The sequence below is a fragment of the Poecile atricapillus genome, chromosome 11, assembly GCF_030490865.1.
Source record: "Poecile atricapillus isolate bPoeAtr1 chromosome 11, bPoeAtr1.hap1, whole genome shotgun sequence".
NCBI classification, from domain to species: domain Eukaryota; kingdom Metazoa; phylum Chordata; class Aves; order Passeriformes; family Paridae; genus Poecile; species Poecile atricapillus.
In genome coordinates, this window is record NC_081259.1 from 20375674 (window position 1) to 20381135 (window position 5462).

A 5462-nucleotide genomic window follows, 5' to 3' on the forward strand; every position below is an offset into this window, starting at 1 on the left:
GCAATGCAAACTACGTGTAGGCAACTGTAGGCAAGTCAAGGGAGAGGCTGGCAAGGCAGAGCAGTGAGGGGGGAAAGCAAATGGGGTAGTAGGTGAGAGAAGGCCCAGAGGTTCTAGGCAAGGCTGGCCATAGGAAGATAAGCCCAGTGATAGGTAGGCCAGGCAGAAACAGGAGGGGCTAGGCAAGGCAAGGCCCTGGAGGAAAGCAGTAGGCCTCTCAAGGGTGGGACACAGGCATGTGAGGGAATGCAAGGCTGAAGAGTGTTAGCAGAGCTAGGCAAGGAAACTCTTGGACTGCCAAGGCAAGGCAAGGCAGACGAGAGGTACATTCAAGGAAATGCAGCAAGGACCGACTGCTCTGTCCAGCCTTGATCTCACATGCACCATCACCGATCTGCACACAAACCACTTGGGCTACCAGCTTTCCTTCATATGCAAAAGAACTGTCATTCTGGTCCTGGAGCCCAAGGGTTAAATGTGAATTGCCAGTCCAAAATTGGTCCCAGGCAAAAAATAGCCAGAAAAACAGGTCTGTCTGGCAAGACACCTCCCCTGGGCTTCTTCTCACGTGCTCCTGAAACAGTGGATATACATGAGAGATGTAGGAGTCCGGTGGAGCAGATGGGACAGGGCAAGGCTGGGAAATGCCAGGAAAACAGGGGTGTTGAATTCCAGGTAGGGGAGGGGTGAACAATGCAAGAGAGGGTTCAAGGGCAAGGCAAGACAATTGGTGGCTTTGCAAGGCAGGAAAAGGGAGAGGTAGGCAAGGCAATCAGAGCCCTAGAAGGAGAAAGAAACAAAAGGGTTGATCTGGTGTCTTGGTTTGAAAAAATAAATGTCCACTAAGGAAGGCAGGAGCCTCCCTTGAAATGGAAAATGTAATCCCCCTCTCTGTGAATTATTATAATTTTGAAATTAAAGGGCTCTCAGGCGAAGATATAGGAGTAGGAATAACAGTTCTTTATTAGTATGTATAAATTAAAAAAAAAATCCCTACAACTTAATAGGAAAATTAAAATAAAATGCAGTAGTACAAAAAACACCGACAGAATCAGAATGCAACCTGACACCCTGTTGGTCAGGGTGCTGGTAGCAGTCCCATTAAATGGTGGCTGCGGTCTTCCTGGAGTGACAGACATGGCTCTGTTGAAGCAATGATCCTGTAGAAGGATCCGTCAGTTTTCCTCTGAAGGTCTGGTGGTGGTGTAGAATGGTCTGATCTTCCTCTGGGAATCTAGTAGAAAAAGGCTGCCTCTGGTGTTCCAAGTCTCATATCCAGGTAGGAATGTTTGGCTCCTCCTCCTGGTGGAGCATCTCACAATGGGATGATGGAATTTTATCGGTCATGCAGTGAAACTCAATGGCCCATTAACAGAAGATATCCCCCAGCTATGAGGGATGGGTTATGGAAGAGATAAAGAACACTGCCGTACCTGGTTTTAACAGATGGTAATAGAATACATACTTTTGGTTACATCTTGCATTGCAACCCAAGACATCTGGAAAAAGGGAAAGGGAAGTCAGCTGGGGAATGGGTGAGCAAGTCAATACAAGGCAGTGGAGGGAAGGAAGACCGAGGGAAGGCTACAAACTGGACAGCAAAGCAATGCAAGGCATGGGGAAGCAAGGCAAAATAAAGGAAATAAACAAAAGGGACTTGAAATAAGTATGCACAAAAGTGTACACGAAATAGTATGTATGAAAATGAAGGGTCCGCCCAGACATCAGAGCCCGAATGGGCCCCGCCAGGGGAGCCGGGGCTCGGGGCCGGGGCTGCCCCGCCTGGGACATCCCGGTCACCTGCGGTCACCGGCGCAGGGCAGAGGATGCTCACCCCCACGCCCAGGGCGCTCTCCCGGCCGTGCCGCTCACCGTAACCGAGCGCTGGGAGCTTCCTCAGGAACGCCCCAAGGATAACCAAACCGTGGCGATCATCACGTGAAGATTCCTGGGCTTTGTATCCCCAGGCACCACGGCACGGCTGCGAAGTGCACACAGGCACAGCCCACACCTGGCATACCCCGCACGGTGGGCTCACCGCCCAGAGGGTGACCAAGGCCGTGGGACACTGCTCTGGGGATATTTATGGCCACCGAGGATCGCTCTGGGGAGCCTGCATCCGCGAGGTCGCGCTCTCGAACCCCGCTGGTGTCCCGGGGAGCCGTGCTCTCACTGACCGCCGGCAGGCCGGAGGTGTGGGCGTGCGTGGGGTACCCACAGAAGTGTCTGAGGAGAGGCCAGGGAGGGCGCGAGCGGCCTGCGCCATCTCAGAAAAGCGCACTTCAGAGTCGTCCCCATCCCCATCCCCATCCCCATCCCCATCCCCATCCCCATCCCCAGTCTCGGGCATCCGTGCGCTGAAAGCCGAGCCGGGGCAGCCCCCGCGCCCTCTGCCCACAAAGGCGGAGCCGCGCCCCTCCCGCCGAGCCTGCCCCGGGTGTGCGGCTGCCGTCGCCACCGACCTGCGGCCGCGCCCGCCTCACGCTGCGAGGTGGGCGTGGGCGGCCCGAGCCCCGCGAGCTGGCGCTGGTTCCTTCAGCGGGGCGGGAAGGGGGTCCCCAGCGCCGAGCTCCTCCGCGGGGCGGGGCGGGAGAGAGGTCTCACATCTGATCCGCTCAGGAGGGGTCTCGCCGCAGACACCCTCAGCGAGGCGGGCAGGGGGTCCGGCCGCTCCTGCGCGGCAGACAAGGAAGGGGAAGGGCTCCCACCCCTGCCTCGTGCAGCCCTGGGTTTGTCCCTGCCCTCCCTTCAAGCAGCCGAAGCAGCTGCAGAGTAACGCAGCCCTCTCTGCCTAAACAGCACATGGAACTCAATTAATTAAGACCGGCTTTTAAAGGCCTGTCCATCCCCACACTTGGCACAAGGAGCTGCTCAGCCATTTCCTAATTTCATGAACATCTACCAATGCTATTCTGGAAAATTACATATAAACAGTACGTAGAACACATGTGGTTGCCTTTTGTCTGTGTTTTATTGGATCAGAGCACAAGTATGAGAGTTACAAAGTCATTGCAGTTTGGGTGAGGAAGCTCAGAAGCAGGAAGACAGGGACAGAAATGATTCAGCCTTGTGGAAGAAATTCTGTCCTTCATCTAGAATACAGACCAGAGTTAGTTCCTATGTTGCCTGGAGGGGAAAAAAAAAACCAAAACCAAACCAAACAAAAAAAAGAAACCCAAAACAAACACACACCAAACAAAAAAACCACAGCAACCCCCCCAAAACAAAACAAAAGAAAAACAAAGTAGCAATACAGATTTGCAAACAGCATGAAAAAAACCATTCACCTTTTCTTAAAAATAAAATCATCTCTCTACATATATAATTTGCACTTCACTTGTAGTTAATTGGGTAAGTGAAGTCTGCACTTTTCCACTGCATACAAAAATATGTCTGCGGGTGAGGCAGCACTGAAAGACAGGATGCAGCAGAGAAGGGTGTCTGTCCCAAAGGAAGTGTCACAGGAGCATCATCCCCTTTATGCTGTTCTACAAAGGTGTCAAACTAAGTCAGAAATGAGCACAATGGTAGAATCTCCCTGAGAAATCAAAACCTGTTTTGAAGCACATCCAGGGATGTGAGAGCCCAGTACCTACACGAGGCTTGGGATGCCCGTCAGAGCTGTGTGTCTTGGACACGCCTCTGGAGGGGGTGGCAAAGGCAGAAAAGGTCACAGCTGCAGTAAGTCATCTCAGCCACTTACTCAAGGAAGCTATTCAAGATTAACTAGGGTGAAATTCTCAAGACTTATTGGATGTTCACAGAGTTCTCAGTCACTCTGGAGGCAGTACAGTGTATTCAGTAGTACAATTTAAGTAACACACACTTTCCACAATTAATTAAACCTGTTAATTCCTCAGATGGGGAAAATGCTCATAACTTACACCTTTATTTCACAAATTGAACTAACAATAAGTACCAACTACATGCTCAGAACTCGTGCAGCATTTGTTCACACCAGCAGCTTCTTCCTGATGTGCTCTGCTGAAGACAATAAAAAGTTTTTGAAGCAACTACAACACATGCAAGAGTACAACTTCTCAGTATGTTTTGCATTCCATGCCATGCCATTTCTTTAAACCTCCAGATGGTGAGAACATCATGCAACATAAAAGCTTCATTTAAGCACCTCGTATCTTGAAGATTAGAATCTTTCTAAAGAAAAAATATTGCAAAATCTTATTATCTTGATGACTTTGGTATAGTTCAAGAATATATATTTGGTATAGTTGGAAGAAGAATAATTTATGAAACAGGCAATTTACTATGTAATAAAAACTGAATACATTCTACATGTGTACCAAAAACTTGCCTCTGATCTACAAGTGTGCAGTTTTTGTATTATAATTGCTTGTTGGCAACCAAAAATAGATCCAGACAGAAGCTGTAATAAATCACCATTTTTATGTAGTGTAGGTGTGTCTGCTATTTCCTTTTTATCAAATGCAGAATACAAATGTACTTAAAATGTCACTAACTACTGTGAGGACTTGAGGACTGCTGAGCATCTAAACCCAGTTCAGATCAATGGGATATCTAAGATAATGCTTAAACAGTGGCTCCTAAAGCAGCAAATTTGTCTGAAAACAAGCGCAACAAAACAAACCAGAATCAATAAATAGTAAGGATGGAACTCTAGCTTTGTGTTGCTAAGGGCAGAGACAATATATCCTTTCAGCTAAATACAGCTGATGAGGGGAACACATAGAAAATACACTTTAGAAGCTGTCATCTCTGAGTTTCCAATTTATTTCTTAGGATGTCTCAATTATTAACTTACTTTTGTTTTGGGTAAATAAAACCCTCCTTTCCTTAGGTTTCCTCATTTTTACCAGTTGCAAGCTACTGCCAAATCACAGTAATTTGGAAAGCAGAAACTATTGTTAATGTAACAGCTAACAAGTATTTGCCAAATCCTTCCATTTGGGATTTGCTCTTCAGTGTTGAAGGAAACTGGACAAACAATATTTGCTATACTGATGCAATGATACTTGTGCTCCAGGTTATTTCAGTCATACCTTTCACATAATGCTGATTTAAAGCAACAACAAAAAAAAGAGAACGTTAACAGCTTAAGTCAGTAGATGATTCTTAATCAAACCAGAAATTGTGTCTCATGTTAGCTTTACAGGCATTGCTTAGAAGTTACTTTAAAAGGGCATTTCATGACACTAAATGTCTGGAAAAATGGTTTCTTAGGAAACTGAAGGTTATCAAAATAATATACTTAGATTTAAGTGATCACTACAGAAATAAAGGATTTTCCTGGACAACTCTAAAGAACAGTGATGTTTAGGAACAAGCAAAGACAGACAAAAACCTTTGTGGTTTATCACTAGTTAAACTAAGCTTTACAGATACAGCTCAGCTGGACATCTTTCCACAACAAATGTATCAAAAGTAGAGTGGAAATGCCAACTGTATAAAACCATGTGGAATATTTCATACAAAATACTCCAAAA